The 27,138-nt window shown below is 34.3% G+C and overlaps 1 pseudogene across 1 annotated transcript in view; it reads left to right on the forward strand.

Annotated features, from left to right (window-relative positions):
• The window catches only part of LOC143223461 (protein O-mannosyl-transferase TMTC1-like), a 70,821-nt pseudogene that overhangs the window by 14,584 nt on the left and 29,099 nt on the right, over nt 1–27,138 (forward strand). The window contains exons 3-4 of the transcript XR_013012921.1: nt 8,078–8,151; nt 20,121–20,282. The product of XR_013012921.1 is annotated as a protein O-mannosyl-transferase TMTC1-like (transcript). The remainder of the gene's footprint in view (nt 1–8,077; nt 8,152–20,120; nt 20,283–27,138) is intronic.

Here is a 27,138-nt window from a genome sequence, read left to right on the forward strand (position 1 = left end):
TAAATCTTTGAAGTCAGCTCGCGTGGAATTTAAAAGGCAGACTTGATGGATCCCACAGCTAAAGGTCCAGTGACTTTAATCTGATACTGCACAACCAATCCTGCAGTTTGCTAAGACATTGTCAAGTTCCTTAGAAATTCAAAATGTAAAACGTCACGTGGAAGAAACACGTGCCGATAATATCACCAGCTTCCAACGAAGGGAAAAATATTCTCCTGCATGTCTAAGCATACGTATCCAGTGACTCAGTATCTTTCTTGACCTGTTCATCGCTTTGGTCTTTCCTCAGGAGACAAATTTATAACGAAGATAAAGAATCTTGCACTGAATAAATTATTATCACTTTACACCAACCAACAGCAAATGTTCTGAAACTGAAAAGAAAATATATGTTCCTAGCCTCTTTCTAACGGTCTAACCCTTTCCTCAATATTAATTTTTGCTATGTAATACGTGAATTTAAACATGTGTTTCGTCAAAATAAAGTAATTCAAAATATCTGTGAAAATGTGGCAAGATGTATTGTTGTATGAAAATTTCATTTGATACAAATAGGTTATTTTCTTTCTCGCTTGTAAGTGTTACTTCAGTAACATCCGTTCTATCAGGTTAATATCTTTATCTCCACAAAGGTTTACTGTAACATGAGTCCTCGTTCGACCACGTGTTTTGTTATCAGAACCTGTTCGTAGTAATGCCGCAGTACCAAAAGATAGCAGACATGACATATCAATAAAAAGGCCTTCCTGGGAGGATAACTTTATAGAATCAAGAAAGTTTTCTTACAATTTAGCGAAAGCATTATATCTAAAATTAGACACAAAATTATAGCCATGTTGAGCACAATGCTAGACAATAAATTATTTGTGATTTTCCCAAGGATTGAAATCCGATTGTTAGATATGAGTTCACAAAATTACATTTAAACTACCATAAGGGAAATACTTTAATGTGTCGTTTTGTTAATATGGTATAAAATAACTAATTACTTGTTTGTAATTAACGACCATTTCAGAGTATTTTTATTGTATATGCTAGTCAAACATTGTTCACTTCAAACACATTGTATTTTCTTATATTCTGATATTTGACTTTTTAAATCAATTTTGTTTTGTAATCTGTAAGTTGTACATGGTTTCCTTAAGTATGATTAATGGCAAAAGGCATTCTTGCATGGTTTCATTAAGTATGTGTTACACAAAAAGGCATTTTTGCACGGTTTCCTTAAGTATGATAGATGGGAAGGACATTCTTGCATAGTTTCCTTAAGTATGATTTATGGAAAAAGGCATTCTTGCATGGTTTTCTTAAGTACGATTAATGGGAAGGGCATTCTTCCATGGTTTCCTTAAGTATGATTAATTGTGAGAGGTATGTTTCCTGATTTCTCGATTAACATTCTTTTGTGACTGTACATCCCATAAGATCTTTGGAAATAGGCCTCAAGTGATACATGCATTGTGGTCATCAAAGATAAATAAAATATACAGGTAGAGTTTTCTACACTGCTACATACATTTCACAAAACGTTTCATTTAGTGTATCTCAAAGAAATATTTATTCTAATTTATATTTAGAAACTCTCTTTCTCTCCTTAGTAGAAATAATATTCAAAGTTGCTGATTGGATTCGAAGAACAAAATTTTGCTGTTTCAACTTTTACGTTATAAAGTAAAACGATATTGAAAGAAAACCAGAATGAAACGCGTAGGTAGGTGTAAAGTTTCACCATGCTTAGCATGTTAAATTGGAAACTGTTAAGTCAACACAATATAAGCCTACATGGAAGTGTGAAAAGCATAGCAGGTTGTAGAAAAATAAAGTAAAAATTGAATTAAAATCAGTCCTTGTTACTGCATTCAGTTCTTTAGTTCCATTGGACTTCTTTCGTGACCCGTCAAAATCTAAATGTATTTAAACGAAAGCCAATCAATACTAGGATTTGGTTGTATAAAATAGTTTAGACATTTTTTATACATTTGGAAACTCGAGCTTATTATGCATGTATGGATCTTTATTAAAAATTCATAGTTTTACATACATACCTGTGATAATTTAGTTATAAATACCAATATTTTCTGTTTGTGAGGGGATGGGTGGACGACTACTTATTGAAAATTTTAAAGGTTCTCTTGAGTTAGTATGTTGATCAAATATTCTTCAGAAAGGGACATGAAGATAAGAAATATAAAAACAAATTGTGCAAATTATGATGTCACACATATCTGTGACAGTTACAGGTAATGTTACGAAATTCCCTGCTACTACCAAGTCTAAAACAACCCTGAATCAGATGTGTGCGCATATTGTGGTTAGAGCGCTCAACTCGCAATCCGCACGATGCAGGTTCGAATCTGTCGACGAACATACTCGTCTTTTTAGCCGTGAGAGCGTTTTCAAAGCACAGAATTCGAAGAAGGCCAATCACATACCTATACTCACATATCGCAAAGTGAATTACAGGATTCAAAGGCCAATTATGTGTTTATACTTATATCTCATAACATGAAGCGTTGGATTCAAAAAGCATGTTCGAATTTATATAAAATATGTGTGTAATTCTAGATATGAACTTTGTTGTTGAAACATTTGCGGTATAATTGTACTAAGTACTGAACAATTAACACATGCTCACTAAAGTACTGAACAATTAACACATGCTTACTAAAGTACTGAACAGTGGAAACATTCACACTAAATACTGAACAGCTGACACATGCTTACTAAGTACCGGACACTGAAAACATTCTCACTAAATGCCAAACAATGTGAACAAGCTCAGTAAATAACGAATAAGTGAATCATGCTCACAAAATACTAAACAGGAGAACCGTGTTCACTGAATGCTCTTGAACAGCAAGTTCGTGTTTTTTGTTATTTTTTTTTTAATAATGAACTACAACTGATAAACTTTCTCCGAAAGATTTAAAAAATAACTTTTACTTAGTTGCACCTGTTTCAGAACTAACTGAATAGTTATGTCGAGTCTGACTCCTCAGAACTAACTGAACAATTAAGTTGAGTCTGACTCTGGCTAAGCGCCTTTATTTCACAGCACGCAACTGTAAAAACAGACTGTGCGAAAACAAAACAAAGAGCCAGACTAATGTATACGTCATGAAATATGAAAGTGCGAGTGTGTGTGTTTTTTTTATCAGGCCATCTGCTGAGCCCACCGAGGGGAATCGAACCCCTGATTTGAGCGTTGTCAATCCGTAGGCTTACCGCTGTACTAGATGGGGGCGAAATTTGAAAGAAAGAGGATTTTTAAAGATAACATAAAAAAAAAAAATTTGCACAACAACAGACTTGAAACAGAAGCTTTACTCAGGAAACGTAACAAAGACGAACCTGTAACATCTGCCTTGACAGATAGAAAATTAGATAGATAGCTAAGTATCTTTGTGTGCGCTTCAACTTTGAATAACGGTTAATAAAAACATATTTGTAACATCTGCCTTGGCAGATAGAAAATTAGATAGCTAGCTGTCTAGGTATCTTTGTGTGCGCTTTAACTTTGAATAGCGAGTCTTTCTAACATTATGGTTTTACATGTATGAACAACAAAACTGAGTCGTAATGTACGTAAACAACAAAGGAACATAACCTGAAACGTACGAGCATTGGATTATGACTCTGTTTCTCAGTAATGATGTTTCTACTTTTCTCCCTGGATGAGTAGAGATAACCATTAAACTAGAGATTTGAAACAACCCAACCTGTTTTATGTACAAACAAGGAGGTCAGAGTCAGACCCAGGAATATATAATACTTGAACTATGGAGTTCTGGATCACTGTATTATAAAATCTGAAAAGAGGAAAGTTCAATACGATGACAAAGCACGTGGAGAATTAAGCCTGAACTAGTACACACATCTGTTATGGGTTAAAGTATAATTCCTTTGTTTGTATTAAATATAAACTTTTCCATTATTCCGTTGTATAACCCATGGCTATGTTAGTGTTAAGTCTATCAAAATATAATAGTACTGTTTGTTGTATGTCCATAAAACTGCTTCGTGGGGTGTAAATAGATCTTCACCAAATTTGGTAAAGAGGTTAACTGGGTACAGGTGGCGGTACATACAAATATTCAATATTTGTTTGTTTGTTTTTGAATTTCGCGCAAAGATACATGAGGGCTATTTGCGCTAGATGTCCCGAATTTTGCAATGTAAGACTAGAGGGAAGGCAGCTAGTCATCACCACCCATCGCCAACTCTTGGGCTACTCTTTTATCAACGAATAGTGGGATTGACCGTCATATTATAGCGCCCCCACGGTTAAAAGGGCGAGCATGTTTGGTGCGACGGGGATTCGAACCAGCGACTCTCAGATTACAAATCGAGCGCCTTAACCACATGCTGGGTCTTCAGGTTTTGTGTTTGAGATTAATATGGACATTTGTTACCAGCACATCTCAATATAGGCGGATTTTCACAAGTTTTGTATGAAGATTCAATGAGTCCATGGAGTTATACATATTTTTCATTTTTTATGAGGCGTTTTCAATTTTTACTGCTACCTCACTTTCTCTAGATGAATCTTCACCAATAGGGAGATACATACAGATTTGCAGTTTCATATTTTGTGTTTTGCAGTTTTTAAGGGAAATGTTTACGCCTTTATAATTACATATAAAGGAAGTAACTTTTCATGTGCTAAGATAACCTGTCATTACTCATGAATTTAACTTTCGTCCAAGGGACGAAATTCCAGCTAGTTTTACAATAAAGTACTCGTACTCAGAAAGCTTAGTTTTTTTTGTAATTCAAAGTTAATGTTCTGAATGGTGGGTTTATTCAGTCATGATAAATACCTTATTTAGTACTTTTACATTTTCTACATAACTTAGTAACTTGAGACAGAAAGTTGAATGCGTTACATTAAAGCAATATGAGAGTCCCACTATGTCATTACAATTGAAGTCGCTACGTCCGGTCATACTGTGTTTGATGATTATGCATCTCAACAACTGCTCTGCAGTGTAGTTTCCTTTGATAAAGGCTTTATCGTAAAGCGATCGTGTCTAAAACAAACCACTCTTCTCTGACTTCTTTCCATATTCCATCTACTATACGATAACGACGGTTTTCTAGTGCGTTTTACAGCTGAGACATAGAAATTAATAGGCAGCGCCTCTGGCGACTTTTCTGATACTTCTTCATGTGAAAGAGAATGAATATCCTTTTCATTCTCCAGCTACTAGAGGTATCAGATAGTTGAACAGATACGGAAGCAACTTGTGTACATGTAACTTGTATCACTTTTCCAAACGGAGATCCTACCTAATTATTTTGCTTGGATTGTATTTTTGCTATTGACTTTTCCGTTCATGGATTATCATCTGTTCCTTGGTGCTGCAGTTTGCTTACCAGGGTTGAAATACAATTTGCTGCGGGTTTCTTTCTGTGCCTTAAGTTGATATGTGTTCCTATGTTCCCTAATACCATTAGTTATAAGGAATATCCCCTCCTAACAAATGTGAAACACATTTTCAGGAGCTTAGTGTACTATTATTGTTCGTCGTAGGGACTGTTTCACATGCTCTCGAATATCGATGATATTTTAATGACATCTCACTACTTATGAAATGCCTAACAATCACAAAATATATTTATGATAAACATATTCCACCATGATTTTATACCTGTTACGGCTGTCACATGACTTACTGAATATCGCATTTTCAAAATTGTTCTAATATAACGTAGTTAACTCACTGTTATATATAGTGTGATGTAATATGATATTTTGCACCTGCCCTGTATAAAGGAAATTATTTCAACGCAGAAAACACTTGTTTGGTAGACATTGTTCGGAGACAATAAAAACACCACCTTCCTTTACATTATTAAAAAACGTTTTATTTATTTAAAGGCATAACAGAAAATTTGTATATTTAGAAAAGCTCGAATTAACTCCATATAAAAGTCAATATTCAACGAGGGTTCAACGACGGTCTTTCAAAAAATATTGCCTTTGGTCTTAACGATTCCTCGTCACAGTTTAGTCGTTAGACTACAATGTATAATTCAGTATGACGTCATATATAATTTGTTTGTTTTTGTATTTCGCGAAAAGCTACACGAGAGCGATATGTGCTAGTCATCCCTAATTTAGCAGTGTAAGACCAGAGGGAAGGCAGCTAGTCATCACCACGCACCGCCATTTCTTGGGCTACTCTTTCACCAACGAATAGTGAGATTGACCGTATTTTTATAACGCCCCCACGACTGAAAGGGCGAACATGTGTGGTGTGACGGGGAGTCGAACCCGCGACTCTCAAATTACGAGTCGAGTGCCTTAATCCACCTGGCCATTCCGGGCTGTCATATATGGATGAAGTCTACAGCAATCTCGATATTTGTGTGAATGTTGTTTTCTACAACAACCTCGATATTTGTATGAATGGTGCTTACTACAACAATCTCGATATTTGTGTGAATGGTGTTTTCTACGACAATCTAGATATCTGTGTGAATGGTGTTTTCTACAACAATCTCGATATTTGTGTGAATGGTGTTTTCCATATTTTGTATCATTATTTTTGTTATCATCCATTTCAAGAATATCACATTCACAAGAAGATGGTGTAATATGTAATAATTAATTAATACTGAACGATGCGAACTCACACACAGATATTTCTAACAACACCACACTTAAACTATAAACATCTACTTTTAGAATTACTTGACAGAAGTTATGACGTATAATATTAGAAGTGTTTAAGTATACATATAGCCAGTTATCATTGACTACATTTCTTTGTCTTCCCATACAAGTTTAGATATCATTTATTTGCCACTTTCGTTCCATCATCATGTCAGGATAGAAAATAAGATAAAGGTATGCAGAGAAGAAAAACGTACTTATCGTGTGCATATTGACCATCAATCATATGTCACTGTTTGATTCGTCGTTATTGAGAACTGGCCAATAGAGGGAGTATTCTTGGAATCAACTGTCATTTTAAGCTCTAATGAACAACAAAAAATGATGGTATTTGTTTTTGGAAACAGAAAGGTTTATATTTTACAAACCCAAATGTTCAGTAATCAAAATGTATATGACTTAAGGAACTTTACTTCGTATCGAACAATACTCAAACAAAACTTTGTTATGTAAAAATGATGCATATTTATTATAAATATATGTGTTAGGTAGCAGTAGGGTGTACCTTCACACCCTCTAAACTACACCACTATATTCATAAAACATATTTGAAAATTGTAAAAAAAACAGTGATAGATACTATCAAAATGCACGTTGTTTGGATTAAAATTACATTTTCCTGACAGACCTCTTAATGTGGCGTAGTCACTCATTTCCTATTTCGTGCAATAGTAACTTCCCAATATACATTTCTGTATATGACCCTGTTTATAACCCCATTTTCGCTTTTTTCTTGAGGCCATAATAGAGGTAATATATATATATACATAAATACCGATCATTATAAAATACCCCGCTGGACAGCGGTAAATTTACATATTTACAACGCTAAAATTAGGGGTTCGATTCCCCTCGCTGGACACAGCAGATAGCCCTATGTGGCTTTACTATAAGAAAAACACACACATCATTATAAAGCTCTTTAAAGCTTGACACTTAATAGATATTTTTAAAGCCACATTTTATTCACCCTCAATGAATAATTTTAAGCCGATTGAAACAAAAAATTATTTTATACAAAGCTAAATTGGGCCCTACAGTTAATAATATATCAATAACTGTGTCAGTGCTCTTCGTAACATTTAAATTGTGCGTGTTTTTAGAAAACTGGTCTGAACTAAATAAATAAAAGGAAAACTGCATCGGGGTTAATCTACAGTCATTTTACATTTTTCAGTCGAACTTTCGTAATTATTTTTAGTTGTCGTGATAAGTTAGGAGTACTGATAACAAGCTTTATATTCGCTGAGTTTAAAGTTAATATGAATCATTGAGGCATTTAATACATGCTTACGAAATAAAAAAAAAATTGGGTAATTTGTATTCGGTTAAAGTGAATACGAAACTACAGCAGGTGAAAACGATTGTGATTAAAATAGGTTTTTGTTTTGTTTCCAGGTGTCAAGTATCGTAGGACGAGCAGAGCTTCTCAGTGCTTTGTTTTTCTTTGTGTCTTTTCTATGCTTTTACAAGTAAGTATTACAGCATTCAGTAAATATGTTCCTGTTGAGGGTGGCTAATTAAAAATTACTGTATAAAAACTAATTACACGGTAGCACCGATGAACGTAACAACTTGTTCTAGTACATCTGTAATGTAATATCTCGAATTGATACAGTGAATTAGTGATTAAAGTATATAGTAGCCAAAATTAAATCTTAGATTTCAAATTGGAAGAATCAGAAGATTCTGTAATGCAAATGTCATGGGCATTACCGTTTTAATCTTACGTGTAATGTAATTTTATATCAAGACACACCGTAGTGCTTGTTATTTGTTATTTTGAATTTCGCGCAAAGCTACTCAAGGGCTATCTGCGCTAGCCGTCCCTAATTTAACAGTGTAAGACTAGAGGGAAGGCAGCTAGTCATCACTACCCACCGCCAACTCTTGGGCTACTCTTTTACCAACGATTAGTGGAATTGACCGTAACATTATCACGTCCCCACGGCTGAAATGGAAAGCATGTTTAGTGTGACGGGGATTCGAACCCGTGGTCCTCGAATTACGAGTCGAACGCGTTAACCCACCTGGTCATGCCGAGTCCACGGTAATGCGTCGTACAGCCAAAACAACCAGAGTGATAATTTAACGATTTTCCACCTTCTGTATCTCAGATTATGGTAATACAAAGTATAATATGTTTTGGTGGGTATGCTCTAATGGTATCTTACTTTACACACCAGATTTTGAACAAATTAATAAACACCTGACAGATAATATCTCCAACTTGACCGAGTGTCTTCCTATATATTTTTTTCATATACTCACCAAAAGTGCGGAACTTTGTTTGATAGGAAAACATACTTAACATTGATGTATTTTTGTTTCAAGTTTGTTACACCGATAGATGTTTACTATCTACAACTAGAAGTCTCATTTGGTTTAAATGTAACTTACTTGTACAAAGTTACTAAAAACCTCTTTAAATTTAACAAAAAGTTTTGCGCACGTCCACACAAAAAACCACGTGAATTATCGATCTAACATTTCTATTACACCTTCACCTAAAAGTAAAAGCGGACTGTTTTTAGTTTTTTTGTCATTCGAATTAAAGTCGGCTGATTTAGAGCAGTAAAATTATAAGTTGAAAAGACGTGCAGATACTCAAGTATTGATTACGCCACGCATACTAGATTAGCAGTTTCTAGCTCAAGTTTTCAAAATAATCATATGATTAGACGGTTATTACTGATTATTCACTGCCAACTTTGCAGCACAACTTTACTAAATTTTATGTAATTACCTTAATTAAAGAGTGTTTAGCGTCACGAGATATTAGCTTATGCAATTAGCATAAATAATGAAGCTTGATATGGCTATACCGCTTGCATGGGGTGATGACAAGAAACTGTTAATTTAAATTCCATGACGTTACTATAGAGGAAGTTATTAACACTGTTGTAGAAAAGAAAACTATCACCATATATTTTAAAGAATCTGGGTGTTTCTGTAAAGTAAAGGTTTGTTCCGAATAACAGGGCTGCAATCCTAAAGCTAATGTTGGTTACTGTCGAGTGTTACTTTCTCACCTGCCGTGGTGTGTTGGTGTGTATTGATAAAAAATAATAATATATAATCAAAAACACTTTATATGTGACAAAAAAATGTACGGCCGAGAATAGATTGAGTGTAGGACTTAAATGAATCAAATTAAGACTGGCAGTCAATTTTACAGTTAATATTCGTTCATTAGTTAGCTTGCCCTTATAATTTGTTTTACCAACCATCACGCCCCAAGTTGAACAAAAAACGCGGCCTGACTAAGTAATGAACGATTATTTGCTGTCAAATGTTTATTAATGCCATAAGTGTGACGTTAATTTTGATTTCATTCATTTGAGTTGTACACTGAATCCTTTTTTGACTTCACCTTTTTTCTCACACCTAAAGGTTTTCTTTATTCGGTAAAATGAAGCTATAAAGATCCATAGAAGCTCTGAAAATAAATTGTAAAACGTTGTTTGATTTACTTGTGTTTTAACTAGTTTATTTGCTTTTTGAATTTCGCGTGAAGCTACTCGAGAACTATCTGCGCTAGCCGTCCCTAATTTTGTAGTGTAAGACTAGAGGGAAGGCAGCTAGTCAACACCACCCACCGCCAACTCTTGGGCTACTCTTTTCCCGACGAATGGTGGGATTGACCGTCACATTATAACGCCATCACGGCTGAAAGGGCAAGCATGTTTGGTGCGACCGGGATTCGAACCCCCGACCCTCGGATTACGAGTCGAACGCCTTAACCCACCTGGCCATGCCGGCCCGATTTTAACTAGTGTCAAGGTGAATTGAGTGTATTAGAGAAGGAACTTTCTAAAAAAGAAGCAAACTTCGTCAAAATTCAAAAACTACTTAAAACAAGGACCTTTTTTAGATTTAATAAATAGTAAAGGTAACTATAAGTGTGAAGTTTATGAACTTTGCAAAGCACACTTTCAGAAAACAGACAAAGAATTATTCAAGTATATTCTTAGAGATAATCATTCGTGCCATTATTTTTATTTATTGAGCCTTTCGCTGACTCAGCCTAACGGTATGGAATTTGGATCGACAAAAGGAACAATGCTTGCTTTCATTGTCAGGCTAAAAGCCTTCGATTTCCGTAGATAACCATGCCAAGTTACTGGGAAATGTGTGATTTTTATCGTAACATCAAAATCCGAATTTACCACCATGTCTTTATGCAACAGAAAGAAAATAATACTTCATCATAATCTGTTTTCTTTACATAACAAAGGAAAAGCCGTGCCACTTTATTTATTTATTTTTATCACAGATATCTAATTATTTCATTATTTCAGTTGCTTTGTCTCTAGACAAGACGTCAAAGAGTTTCTTGTGTACTTGGGTGAAACTTAAGCTGCTAGGTGATTTGTTTTCTCCTTTTTATAAATAATTTTAGTTTCGTTTTCAAAACTCCACAATGGAATATCTGCACTACTATTAAAATTAAATGACCCCCCCCTCTGGTCAGCGGTAAGTTTACGGACTTATTATGCTAAAATCTGAAGTTTGTTTCCTGTGGTGATCACAGTAGATAGCTTAGTGTGAAATTTTTGTGTGGGAAAATAAATTACTACGTAACACCTTCTGATTCCCAGTTCTTTCGCATATATCTTTTTGTTTTGTTTTGCAAATACATTTTTCTACCAATTACATCCATTAAGAATGTTTTAAATGTCACAACTGTACTCCAAAAAATTGTAAACGATAATAAAAGATGTGACAAACAATTTATTCATTGCAAAAGCTCAGTTATAAACGAAAGATAAACAAGTGGGAATCCTCAATAGCCGCGACATTTCAATTTTTTTTAAACACAGGATTAAAGTAAATCAATCTCTGAAAGTTTTTTAACCCTTTTTATTAGGTACATATTTTGTGCGCTACCAATACCAAGCGTGAGGCACGCGAATACCTGATTCGATTTTATTACTCACGAAGGTCTTTATGAGCCTACCCTCAAATTGAAATTCTTTTAGGCAGGATTAGAGTAAATTAATCCATGAGACCATGGGCGAGGTCAAGTACATCAAGCAAAAGGGTTTGACCTCCTGAGGCCAAAATTATAATTAGATCACAAATCAGTCAAGAGGTGTCGGAACTGTGAGTTAAAACGTTTGTACTTGAAAAACTCTTGAATCATTCTGTGAGCCTCTATGGCACCGCTATAAATATCATTAATTATATCATACCGTAGCTAGCTTTAAAGTCTGGAAAGCAGATAAACATAAAACCTAAGAACAACTCTTGCTACTATATGTTGGCATTCTTTGTTTTTTGTCTGTCAGATACGGACTTCTCAGCTTACTCATATTTTATATTAAGTACTATAATATCCCTACGAAGTAAAGCACTTCTCATGCTATCAATATATTATTTAAAGTGCTATGAATATAAATATTCCACCTTATCAGTGCCTTTTTAAACTATTTTGGCATGTTTAAAGTCGCCATCACACCAAACATGCTCGCCCTTTCAGCCGTGGGGGCATTATAAAGTTACGGTCAATCCCACTATTCGTTGGTAAAAGAGTAGCTCAAGAGTTGGCGGTGGATAGTGATGACTAGCTGCCTTCCCTTTAACCTTACATTACTAAAGTTGGGACGGCTAGCGCAGATAGTCTTCGAGTGGCTTTGCGCTAAATTAAAAAACAAACAAACAAACATTTTTTAAAAGAATTCGGATTTTCAGCTGATCAATATATTATTTAAATTACTATGAGAGTTTACAGTTGATATGTCTGTTAACACCGACAGTACCAAACTAATGAAACAATGCACTCCAATTATTGTAAGTGAGATAGTTCTGACATCTTTTAATTAATTACGCTCGTTATTGGGTATATTTTTGGCCTATGCAGGCTGCTTGCTTTGATCAGAAATTAATATTAAATGCCTATCAAATATAATCCTCTCAGATTAACAGTACTTTATTTCAACTGTTTTGACATCGCTGTGAAATACAGATTTCTCAACTTACGGCGCCTTATTTAAACTATTATCACATGCTATCAAATACGTTCTTCTCATGTTAATAATACCTTATTTCAACCATTATAACATGTGTAAGGTATGTTTTGAGCATGGTGATTTAATTTTGAAATACAAAGTTACGTACATTTCTTTGGACATGAAAAGTGCCTTCAAGTAAATTTTTTATTCAGGTTCGTTTAGTGCATATGGTACAGACTTAAATCAATTTATTAACTGTTTCAGAAACATCCAGCACAAACAACAACGAAAGCTTTCCTTTAGATGTTAAAGTAAATATTAAGATACTTACACAAATAGAAAACTAAGAAGCACTGAGAAAATATAATTACATTTCTTAACAAGTTATTTTCGAAAACTATCATTTCACACAAGTAAAGTAGTGAGGCTTGATTTCAGTTCTGTATGCTTGTTTTTTTTAATATCCACAACCTTCACAGTGGATTGATAGGAACTGCACATTTGTATTTGTTTTCTTATTTTATTTAAAAGATCAATAGACATACTCAAAATTATTGGACAAAAACCATTTTAATTTTTGTTTTTCAAGAATGTTAGTAACAGTGGACTCGCGAGGTTACATATTTATTCTACTTTTTATGCTTTTAAGATCAATAACCAGACACAAACAGAGCTGGATGATTACATTTTTAGTTTGTTCTTTTTTTTCTTCTTTTCAGCCGCGGCATAGCGGCTCATTGAACGGCTCTGAGTTTTTCAAGCACAAACATTTAGCTCGTAGCTTCGTCATCTCTCGACCGATTTAAGATATAATTATTGCTTTGGAATCAGGAGGTCAAACTCTTTTGATTGATGTACTTGACCACGCCCATGGTCTAATGGATTAATTTACTCTAGTTCTGTATAAAAGAATGTCAATTCCAGGTTAGACTCGTAAAATCTTGATGAGTAAAAAATCTAATCAGTTTTTCGCGCCTCCGACGCTTGGTATTGCTAACGTAAAACAAATGTAGCTAATAAAACGGGGGGAGTATCACAGATTAAATTACTTTAATCCTGTCTGAAAGAATTTCAAGTGCCGTGGCTATTGAGGATTCCATTTTGTTTCACAAAATAACAGAAGACTTAATATGGGAAGACTGGATTTCCTGACTATATTTTATCCTTTTATAATTTATCTTAAAACATAATGCAGTGGGAAGTTCTAGATCTTCTTAGCTTTGTTACAACTTTTACCTTTATATTTAAATGTGGTGGAAAGGGTTAAAAATCCAAAATTCTTAGTTTGTTAGTTTCTACTTCAAAACATAGATGGAGTGAAAAAAGATTGAGCTTCCTTAGTTTGTTTTAAGCTTTCAGATTCTGTCGTTAGGTTTCTCTTATTTTACTAGGAATCGTACCCACAAGACTAAATTTAGAACGTTACAATGGTTTATTTTGTTTTGTTCTTTAAAGTGAATCATGATGCATTTCGGTATTGAGAAGATCACATTTAATTAATTTGTTTGCTTTTATCGATTCTTATCTAGATTTGATTATCACGTGTTGGGTAATGAAATTGTTTATTTCTTCTCATTTTAAATTAATAATAGTGTCCTGAACCTAACTTTAGATGATACGAGAAGTAATAATTGTGATTTTCCATTATTATTAACGAGTAAAAATGTTTAAAATGCGCAAGATTTATCATTGGACTATTTTTCTTTGCACGAGATTCTATTAAAAACAACTAAATTGAAACATAGCATGATCAATAACTCTTTCAAATAACCTCATCTCCCAGAATACACAGTCACAGTTAAATGTTACAATTGTCACTTCAAGTCGCAGAGCACTCTGATGGCAAAATAGACTGATTACAGTATATCTGTACGATTATTCTAGGTAGTGTTTGTTTGTTTTTCTAATTTCGCGCAAAGCTACTCGAGGACTATCTGCGCTGGCCGTCCCTAATTTAGCAGTGTAAGACTAGAGGGAAGAGAGCTGGTCACTACCACCCGCTGCCAAATGTTGAGCTACTTTTTTACCAAAGAATAGTGGGATTGACCGTAACATTATAACGTTACCATGGCTGAAAGGGCGAGCATGTTTGGTGCGAGGGGGATTCCAACTCACGACCCTCAGATTACGAATCGAACGCCTTAACCCACCTGTCCATGCTGGGTCTCAAGGTAGTGTCTCTATAATTAGTATTCCAAAAGGATAGGTTAAGTGGTTTGTTTGTAATTAAGCACAAAATTACACAATAGATTATCTGTGCTCTGCCCGCCAAGGGTATGGAAACCCGGTTTCTAGCGTAGTAAGTCTGCAGACATGCCGCTGTGCCACTAGGGGTGTTTTAGACAACCAACGTAGTTAATCAATATCAGTCTAGCAGTCTTCCTTCTAGAACATTTCTTTAGCCAATTTCTCCTTATGGCGGTAGAATGAACACGCCGCATTTTAATGTTCTAGCGAGTGAACATATTCTTGAATAGTACGGGTTCAGTATTATAAATAAACGTTACAAAAGAATGAGTTCTTACATAATTAGTAAAACTTAGCAAAAATGTTAATTTAGACTAATGTTAGTGAGATCAGAAGCGATACAACTTGTTTTAAATCAGTATAAAGTGATGAACTGTTTTTGTTAGCTAGCCTAAGTATTACAACATCAACTAAAACAATCGGAACACAGATTGTATTTCCACTAAACATTCTTATCCTTTATCTAGTTGTTGTTGTTATTTGTTATTAAACATAAATCTACACGATAGGCTATCTGTGCTTTGCCCACCACGGGTATCAAATCCGGTTTCTAACATTATTTATGTAATGAAGAAGATAAAGGATGTGAATGCTTAGTGGAAATACATTCAATTTCATTTTAATTATTGAACTAGACATAAGTACACATCCTTGGAGTGTACACTTTTTTACTGTAATGGATTATATTTAACGCAGAGACTTTTTTTCTGAAGCGTACTCTGTAACCTTTATATTCAGAGTAAAACTTACATATTTTTGATCTTAAACACTAGGATTTCTCGGCGGTATATCTGCGGACTTATAATACTAGAAATCGGGTTTCGATAGCAGTGGTGAGAAGAGCATACGTAGATAACCCACTGTGTAGCTTTGTGATTAACTTAAACAACACACAGAAGGTAATATTCACGTTTAAATGCTTATTATTAGAGTTGTGAACAGTTATTTATGCAGTTTGTTTAATACGTCTTTCCAAGAGTGAGTTTCAGCGTTGAACAAAATACACAGATCCTATCAGAACACAAAATTTCTGAATGTTAAGAGCTTATGTAACAGTGTGTGTATATTACACCCTTCCAATTTTAGGTTTCAGTGTTAAATAACATGCATAGTTATCTTAGAACAGGTGCATATGTGTGTCCACCGAGAGGAGTCAAACCCCCTGATTTTAGCGTTTTAATCTCGTAGACTTACCACTGTTGCATCGAGAAACCTTCTGGAACGAACACTTTTTGAAGTTTAACAGCTTATATAGTTCGTTTATTACACCTTTCTTAGATACTGTTTCAGTGTTAAATAAATACATGGATTATGTTCGAACACGCACTCTCCGAGTATTAAAATTAATAGTTAACAGTATATAAACAGAGTTAATTGTAGTTCATAACAACGAGTTGCTTATACTGACTGATCGCCACAAATGCAAGTTGTGGACCCATGAGTGGCATTTATAAAATATATACCCTTGGCTTGCAATAAATTCCAGAACATTCGATAGTGCAATGGCTTCACTTGTAGATGTTTGGCTGGAGATATTTGTCTAAGTCTTTTCAGAAAGATAACATTAATACAACAGGATAATTAACTTCCGTATATTAAAATGGCATAGTGGTTGACGAAGGAAAATTTTATTGTTTTTCCTGAAAGTGGAAATTCTTATACATCGTATAGGAAAGTGACGGGTTCAGAAATTACATCCTTAGCTAATCCGAACGAACATTATCTGTCCTAAAAGTGAAGGCTATAAGGAAGAGAAAAAAAACAACCTTTGTAATGAAACTAAGCGCATTTCTTGGTACTGTTAACAGCATGAGAATATGGAACTTGATGTTTATTAAGACCTCTAAACATACAGTCCACTAAGCATCCATCCACACCTTAAAATCAATGTTTGATCCTATAGAAAGATAGCAGATAACTGCGGAATTGTAGAAATAACATTTGATGACATAAGTTTCAAATCCTATATAGCCCCAATTTACGACATGTTTTTGTTTGGGTGAACGTGGTCTTGGACGCCGGTGTGCATACATATTGGAGAGTTTTTGGAGTTCTTAATATGCATTCTCTAAGAATAACTTTTTTGCTTTATTCAGAAACTTATTACAATAGAAATTATATCTTACAAAATGAGTAGCTCAAACCATCAGATTTGAGGACAAGCAAAGAAGTGGGATAACATAGGACCTGGAACATCGTTCTTATGAGATGCGACTGAACTCAGTAAATAATGTCGAAACACACTCTTATAAAGTTTTAGAATTAGAGTTTTCAAAAACGGTTTTGCGTGATCATTCTTTCTCTGGTTCTCTTTTCTTTCAAGTTTGGAAATATCGAATAATCAGAAATAACTTTGAAACAGATTCGTTTTGGTTTTTAATAAATTGCAATGGATTCTGCTAGAAAACGTCTAGAGATCCTCTACTCTCGAAGTAGGCCTAACACATAGATACTCTCCATACCCACACTTTCTCTTTCGGAAAAGTAGACAAAGAGTAAAATATTTATGTCATACTAAGTTTTTCTCTTTAGCTTCAAACAATGGATTTATAAACACGTTCAACTCAAATACTGCAAAAATTAAGTGGGTGAAAGGACATAAAAAAGGTCAGTTGTCGGCGGCTTTAAGTTAAATGAGGAAGAACACATTTATGTATGTACTAAGTCGCTTGTCTTATAATGTCACCTTACGGTTCTATTTTTAGTTAAGCTTAGCGTAACGTACCTTTTTGAATATGATGAAGGATGCCAAGACGTTAGACCCGCCAATACATCACTGTTTATCACTGAAGAAACAAGAGATGCTGAAGAATCTGGGGAAAAAAACAAACACATGCCACGGAAACGACATGCTATGCATACGTTCATATAAAAAGCCTGTTTACTTGCTATTAATACGCTTCAATCCCGTTTGGTCTTTTCTCCATTGTGACATAATGACAGTGACTTCCTAAGAAGGAAACGTGATAAGTCAGAGCAAGCGTTACACTTATACTACTGAGAGAACTTTTGCATATACATATATTTTATATCCTCTGATATGGCAGTAAGCTGTTTCATCTGATCTGAAAATGACAGGCGTGTACTGGAAGTAATACACAAAGCCAAAAACGCATGCTGATAGGAAAAAAAAAAATATAAGTTTTCATATTACACCCAACATGATAGTTCGAAGATTTCTGTCGCAAAGTTAAAGCTCAATCTAAAACAAATATTTGAAATGGATGAAGCTAAGTATGAAAGTATTTGATTGGTTTTTTTTCTTTCCGTCTGAGACAAGGCTTAGAGTTGACTTATTATATACAGACACTAAGACAGTCAACTTCAGAAACTCGGAAGCTTCGACTGTTTACTTCCTGTAAAAAAGAACTGGTTTAAAATTTAAGCTGGATTATTTCTCTCAATTGAAAGTTATATTTTACAGCAGTAAGTCTGAAGATTAACAAACCAGATCTTTGAAAATATCATTCGGTAAACAAGATTTTACTTCTGAGCGCGTTTCTTATCATCTTACGCTGCAAAGGAAATGAAAAGAACAAAAGGATGTGTACTTCCGAACTTCCGCGGTGCTTATCTTTTCTAAAGCATAAACCGTTCAGTCGTCATCAAGTAATAAAAGAATAGATCGTGTTGTGATCGAAGGAAGCTACTCTGTTAGATATAATCAAAAGACTGCTCAACGTTAAAGACTTATCAGAGTCGTTCGGAAAACAATGGATTTTTTAATACTTAAAAGATTTAAGTCAAGATATAAAACTGCTAATCGGCTTTAAAATTAGGTTTAGATTCCTCTAAGATTAAACGCACGAACAGTAATGTTTTTTGCTGTTATTAAACACCCATATTGTATTCAAAGAAGCAAGCAAAAAAAAAAAAAACATTTAGCATTTTAACCTTAACGGTGCCTTTTTCTTACTGGGCTAAGCGACCCGATCAAAGTACCCCAGGGTTCAAATATAACCGTTCCTAACTTTCAACTTTGGCCAGAAAGAAGTCAACCAGTTATAATCACCGCCGCTAAAAAACAACAACAAAAAAACAATATTGACCGGCTCTAGAACTAAGAAACATGATTGCTTGTTGTTTTTACTATACGTTCATAGCTAAAGGTTCGGAGCGTTCTAAGTGTAATTATGTCCCCAGCTTTGGACTGTTCGATCTGCAGCCTGGCAAGCTAATCAATAGGCCACGTCTGACCCATAATTTTGAAAACTTTGCTCTTATTATTATGTAATTACTTCAAGTGTCAAACAATGTGAAGGTTAAACATTTTGTACATGTAGCGAAAAGTGAGTTAGACGATCCTCTTCAGTAAAACAGCCACCCCTCTACGTCATCAGTTAAGACGTGCTGAAACATAGAGGGAATTATATATAACTATTGTTCATGTGACCTCGTGCAAAAACATTCTGACTAACGGACGTGAATGTGAATAATTAAACCATGATTTTAACTTTTTTTTTTTCTGAAAAACTCTGATCTGAGGTAGGCATCATGGATTTGTTTATGGTAACAAAGTATACATTTCAGTACTTCATTGATTTCGAACAATGAGAAGTCGTATACAAGTCTTAAAGAAACACAGTTCAAGTCACTTGTTACACTGTGAGGGAATCGGGCAAGATTTCCTCCCTCCCCAATGACATATATTATGCCATAGGCTTTGGATGCTTCCTAAATCATTGTCCCACACTAATATCCACGTTTTTTGTGACTTTCCTGTATATAATACGCAATTTGTGCGTGGCTTCCCGATCCAGTCAGAAGTATTTAATGATTATTTAAGTGATCTCAATGCAGCTTTTATTTAAAATAGCACTTATTACGAGTTAGATGAGGGCCATTTTACCATTATCTTGGTGGTTCGTTTCATACAACCCTATAGGTAAAAACGGATCCCCAACAAAATGTTCTAAACTAGAAATTACATTAAAAATAAAACCGAGTTCATTTTAAAACCTTTTATCTCGCACGAAATTTATCTTAACTGGTTAAAACCACATTTACAGTTAGTGGCCATTTAACTTTAACTCTTCCTAATTCAGAAATTAAATGAAAATAAAAACGTCTTGGCGAATAGAGGTTTACTTCCCTAAAAATCCTTTAGTTCGTTTACAGTAGAAAACACTTTCCTCCATACTTGTTTTAAAAGATTGACTGAAAGCTTCACAATAATAACCTCACTTCAAAGACACAAAATCCATAAGAAGTGAGTAACTTAATTGGACTTTATTTTTCAGGTGGAGTGTCAAATCAGACCATAATCAGCCAACTTGCTTTCTACCTGCAGCAACATTTGTTTCAGCTTTCCTTGCTCTTCTGGCTAAGGAACAAGGAATTACAGTGATATTAGTGTGTCTGAGTTATCAAGTGACAACATCACTGGAGCACACTGCTAAAAGGTAATAAAACTGCACTAACAAAGTGTATGAGTTATTATGAGCAACAACGTGAATACGACGCTGTTAATTAACAGGTAATAATGCTATACTAGAGTTATTATATAACGGCATATTCGACATAAAAATATCATAAAAGGTAATATATTATTCTTGTCATAAAATATTAGTACTAGGCCTGTTATATTTTAAGCACCACATTCTTTATCTAGTTCTTTAGGGATTTTCAAGATTTATAAGACTGTACTATAATAATAGCATTCCAACCGCACTATATAGATCAGCAGTAAATAGTGTAACACCACCACAAATTGATCGATTTTGTGAATTGAATGTAACACCCATTTCGACGCAAAGGATTCATACACTAAGATCATAAAGATGTATTCAGATCAGGGATCTACGATTTTCGAAAAAAAATATATCTCTTCTACTTAATGAGAATGAAAACAAAGGAATACGGGTTAATAAGTCACATCTACATAAGAAAAATAGTTCAGTTGTCACATACATCAAGCAACTGAACAATGAAACGTGTATTCCTACTATTCCATACTTAGATGAGCATTTCTGTGCGCTCAGGCTGTTGAAACAGGTGCTGAGAAACCGTCGTCTTAATACGCTAGATGGCTCATGGAAAGCCATCAAGGAGGAGTAATGTGCTTTAAACATTACAGACTAACGACTGAGCTTTTTTGTAACGAAAACATCACCGCATGACTACGTTTGACCGAAAGTGGCAAAATAGACTGTTTTGACGTGTTGAAACTCCGAAATCGTTTTGATATAATGCACTCAACCTATGTAAAGCATAAGGATAATAGATGAAAATATTACAATATTAATGTTGTGTCTAATTTATCAAGTGGTATACCGACAGTAGATGAGATCACAGTAAACAATATTATGCCAATTTTAGCGTGTTTCATCAATATTAGCATAGCATAAATTAGAAACGATGAGTGATAGCATAACAGTAACAAACAAAAGCAGCCACTGTAAATAAGAAAGATGCGAACGTTGGACAGAGTGATCGAAACGTTGTACCTGTTGTAAAAACTAATCTTACCTACTGTAAAAGAAGTAAATTATTATTAAATATATTGTTTATGCCACGGTTCACAATATATATATATATATATATATATGTGATAGTACTATGTCAAATTTATCAAGTTCCAACACTATCTCCAAAGCATAAATTGTGGAAAGTAAATAACAGTAGAAGTATTTTGATAGATTTAACAAGCACCTGAGTTATTTGTGTTCTATCCACAGTGGACATCGAAACCCAACATTTAACATTATAAGCCTTAAAACATATCTCTCTCAGCCACCAGGGGGTTGGGAGGAGAGAATCTTATTAGGTACCAATAATATTAGTAAAGCATAATATTAATTATAGACAATAAGTAATACGATAACAATGAAAAGTATTGTGCTAAATACGTCAAGTACTGATAATATTAATACAGTCCAATTTTTGGAAAATTAGTAACAACGTTTCAGCAAACTTATTGTGTCAAATTTATCCAATACAGTCAATACTAATACAAAACAAATCGTGTAAAATAACTAATAACCTTACAATACTGTGTTAAATATATCCTGTATCATTAATATTAATACAATATAAATTATGTAAAATAAGAAATAATATTATATTAAATGTATCATGTTACGGTACCATCAATAAACATGCAATATGGACAATAGGTAGTAATATAACAATAAATGTGTTAAATTTATCAAGTACTAATAATATATATGCAGCATTTCAAAAACACGTGATAAAATTACAACACATTATGTCGAGTTCACCATGCGCCAATACTATAAATACAGTAGGTAATTATATTGTAAGGACATTGTTTTACCAAATGCCAATAACGTTAGTAAACACAGCTTGCAATAAGATTACGTTAATATTGTTGCGTCAGGCTTACCAAGGGTGAACAATCTCAACACGATAAGAGTAGTATTATGTCAAGTGTACTACGTATAAACATTGTTGATATAATAGAGTGGCAATTAGTTGATATATTTAAGCATTAGTATTGTTTCAATTGATTGTATTGTATTGATTGTAATCTATAATGTGCCCTAAATGATCAGCTTTAAATCGCTACCTACAAAATGAAATATATGTAATAAAAAGTATCTGCTTTAAATATCAAGATATTTTAAGTATATTGTATTTATTCATCTACTTGCAGTGTGTGATTATGCTGATAAACGTGCATATAAAAATTACCCAATAGCTAATGTTGTATTGTCAGTTTAACTACTTACGCAAAAGTACCATGGTGGATGGTAGCAAGTTTACGAACATACTGTGTTACAATCCGGGGCTGGAACCAGTAGTCATGGATGGGCATTTGCAGCGTTTCTGTATAGTATTGATCATGCTTTTCGTTTCTTTTTTTTGATATTCTGATCTTTCAAGACACTAATTGGGCTTCAGGGGAAGCAGCCTTGTGTGCCAATGTTTAGTATTGTTATTATGTGAATTTAACCGTTTACAGGTTAAATTTAAAGGCAATGAATATTGGTGTAATGTTAGTTTAACTACTTACACAACTTAATGAATATTATTATAATGTTAATTTAACTACTTACTCAACTTAATCAGTATTGTTGTGACGTTAATTTAACTACTTACTCAATTTAATAAATATTGTTGTAATGTTAATTTAATTACTTACTAAGCTTAATTAGTATTGTTATAATATTTATTTGGCTCAAGGCAAATTAGTAAAGTTTTAGTGGAAATTAATGAGGCCAAAACAGTATCCATTTTAATTTTAGAATGCATCAGCATCAAAAGCGATTTATTCCTAGACAAGGCAATTTTGATTGGTACTGTTGCCAGGTAAAATCTCGTTTAGATTATAATACTAGTTGGTTATTTTGGTAAACCCCCATTTGGGAGGAAGTGAGGGGTTAGCTATTACGACTGTATCTTCGCTACAACGCAGCTTGTATCTATATATCTGTCTTTTTTGTCTGTGACGTATGTTTACCAACTTCTTCGCTTCTGATCCACTAGGCCCGGCATGGCCAAGCGTGTTAAGGCGTGCGACTCGTAATCTGAGGGGCGCGGGTTCGCATCCCCGTCGCGCCAAACATGCTCGCCCTTTCAGCCGTGGGGGCGTTATAATGTTACGGTTAATCCCACTATTCGTTGGTAAAAGAGTAGCCCAAGAGTTGGCGGTGGGTGGTGATGACTAGCTGCCTTCCCTCTAGTCTTACACTGCTAAATTAGGGACGGCTAGCACAGATAGCCCTCGAGTAGCTTTGTGCGAAATTCAAAAAAAAAAAACAAACTGATCCACTAAACCATTAGTTTGTCGGCATGCACCTGAATGATTCTTAAAACTCCTTATTTCATTCGTTTTCTCATTCGTACGAGTTTCACAGTCATATCTCATTGTCGGGTTTTTGATTTTATAGATCAGTGAGGGTCACGTTCACTGTTCCTCTTATCTGTACTGTTGTTTGGTTCGGTTTGTTTGAAATTTCGCGTAAAGCTACACAAGCGCTATCTGCGCTAGCCGTCCCTAATTTAGCAGTGTAAGACAAGAGAGAAGGCAGTTAGTTATCACCATCCACCGAAAACTCTTGGGCTACTCTTTTACCAACGAATAGTGGGACTGACTGTCACATTATAACGTCCCCACGGCTGCAAGGGCGAACGTGTTTGGTGTGACGGACATTCAAACCCGCGACTCTCAGATTACGAGTCGAGTGCCTTAATCACCTGGCCATGCCAGGCCTGTACTGTTTTCTGTTGAATGTTCATGATGATGTTACATGAGGATCGGAGTACCCCGCACCCCTCCATTAGCATTCTTGAATTGCGTATAACTTCTGTGATGTTCGGTTTTGAAATGTCTTTCACTTAAATGACTTAGTTTTCGGATACGTCTACTCTCTGCAGTAAACAAACCGCGAATCTATTTTTTTAGTTAAGTTTACCATTACACGCGTTATTCTATCTTGCTTGATGAATAAGGTCGCTGAAGAGTAAAAACGACTGAGGATCAGTTAATGTTATTCTGAATTTCAAATTGCTTTAAGAGTACAATACTCGGTTGGGATCAACTTACTGAGATTGTACAATTTTTTACTAACTTCTTAACATCAACTGAGGCTTAAGTTTCTTTGCGCTGTTACTATAGAATTAAGCAGATAATAAATAATAGATACCCCATATTGTAAATTAGTGGGCCTTTTCGGTAAAACTAACTCCTACGAAAATAGCAAAATGAAACAACAGTATTAAGTCCAATTACTTTTAAGCAAAATACATAACATTAGTGTCTTAACAACTGTTCTTTCATCCAACTCATCACGTTTTATTACTGAGCCATTTTGGTCGTTCTAGAAGCCGGTAATTGAGGTATATTTTGATAGATCTCGATGAATGAAATTCGGCACAATTCTGAAGTAAAATAAACAACACACACTGAATAGTAATGGAAATACATATGTGGATTATACTATGGTGGTACCATACTGGGCATTACACTGTCCTTATATTTACTTTTCATTTCAGAAATGACATTTTTAATTTGAGAATCACCATTGAAACCATCTTGTAATGAACGTGCATCTACCTCAACTCCATCTTTAACACTGAATCTCTGGACTTTATTTACTTTATTCAACTCGATTGGAATATCTTCGAATAAGTTCTTCCCTTGTCCAATCTGGACCTACTACAAACTTTTTCAGGTTATTAGTAAATATTAGAAGACTTTTGTACACAAACTATCAGATTTTTAAATTAAGTAGTAATTTTTATTTTTCAGAATGTTGACTAGGCAACATGCAAAGTAATTTTCATTTTAAGATAATAAATACTTTTACGCATGAGAAAATGTTCAACTTTCATATGTGAAATCTTTGTAACATTCAGATAATTATCAATTTTTTAAAACTTTCTATTTTCTCTGTACACTTAAACCGTCACTTTCACAACAATATCCAAAACATTTAAATCATGTTTCAATGTTATGTCATTTTACTTTATATTTACAAAGTTAACTTCTCCATGTCGGCTCTCATGGTCATGGGTTTAGTTATAGGTCTGGTTCGACGACTTATACCTCGAAAATAGAACTAGACGTCGTCTTTTTGTCTCATCAAAACAACCTAAACCTTTCCGGAATGATGTTTTGATACACATCAAGATGGCAAGCTAGCTCATGTGGTTAGTGTAACGAAATATATATATTTTATTGTATTAAAAACGTAAACATCCAGATTATTCAGTTAAGCCTTTAATTTTGTTTTCAATGGCTGTAATAAAACTATTAATATTCTTCTTAGCTCTTGTAAATATTCTAATTTCAAGTTACTTTAAAAATATAATGGTTAATTTGGATTAGCGCTTGACTTGTGCAATAATATACAGGCTCTAGTTGCATTTGTTTGCTCTGGTGGTATAGTGTCTTGTTGCTACAGTACACTAGTGCTTTCTTGTTGCTTTGATGTCGAGTAGAGGTTAACAACCTTGTTATCTAGTTCTTTATATTAAATGTGTAATCCATTCTTATTTATATTGGGAACGTGGTGAAAGAAAAAATACACAATAACAATAGTTCTAAATAAATAAAGTGAAGGAAAATTAATTAACAAATAACTAAATGATATATCTAAAATAGCAGTAGTTGTTGCTGTTTGGTATTCTCTCTGTATTTGGGGGAACGAAATTAGGAACAGCACCAAACTACCTAAACTTCTTCGCACTCTTTAATGTGCTGCACCAGGATACCATGATCGAAGAGGGCGAGAACCTGTTTTGTGAATAGTAATAGTAACTCTTCTACTGGGTAACCATAGTCATAAAAAAAACAAACTGGTATGGTGTAATGTGTTGGTATTTTCAACCTCAAGAATACTTTATATAAATAAAAATTTCTTTATGAATCTTCGTCATTGAGAGGATATAAGCATAAATACATGATACTGTCAGAACAGATAATGTTAATAACATTACATAACAGTAATATACACAATTAATTACAGTATTCATACTAAAATACACAATTAATTACAGTATTCATACTAAAATACACAATTAATTACAGTATTCATACTAAAATATACCATCTAGAAGAATACTGATGAGTCATTCACCAAATAACAAGACAGTGAACACTTACACTTACTCATATTACTGTAACTTCTCACACATTACGTATCCCTGTATACACTCATTCACCAAATAACAAGACAGTGAACATTTGCATAAAATATTACTGTAATTTCTCACATTCTACATATTCTGAACTACAGAACTAAGTGAAAGGACCCTCGGTTTCAGACATAGTTGCTATAATTATGAATTACTGATTTGAAGAACAGAAGTGAGCCAGCAGCATCCGCCGCTTTGTCCCACTTTTAACAAAGTAACAGGGCTGATCATCACTCTTATAACGCGCCCACAGTTGAAAGTAATATAAAATTGTCTGGAAGAGTAGGAATACACAGTCATGTTGTTGAAATAACATTTTAGTAATGAATAACCTTCTCATCTCTGAAGAAAGTATCTCGGTTGTTTCTTTATTTCTTGTTAGTGAAATGTCTGTAGCATATTCTTTCGTCACGTGACTACTACTTAAAACGCTAAAATAAAAAAAACGAAACAGACGGTACTTGCTATGCTTCTTGTCATTACCAGTGTTTAAGCTAACATAATCGATAACAATGATTTGAAAGTGTAGACTATATTACCTTTTCTATTAAACACAATAAAAACAGAAAAGACATCAAATAGTGTTGAAAGCATTTTTGATAGATTGTTTAGGCAGAGTATTCATGATGAAACTCATCTGAAGACGACAGGCGGAAG

This window comes from Tachypleus tridentatus, chromosome 8 (assembly GCF_004210375.1).
Source record: "Tachypleus tridentatus isolate NWPU-2018 chromosome 8, ASM421037v1, whole genome shotgun sequence".
Lineage (NCBI taxonomy): Eukaryota > Metazoa > Arthropoda > Merostomata > Xiphosura > Limulidae > Tachypleus > Tachypleus tridentatus.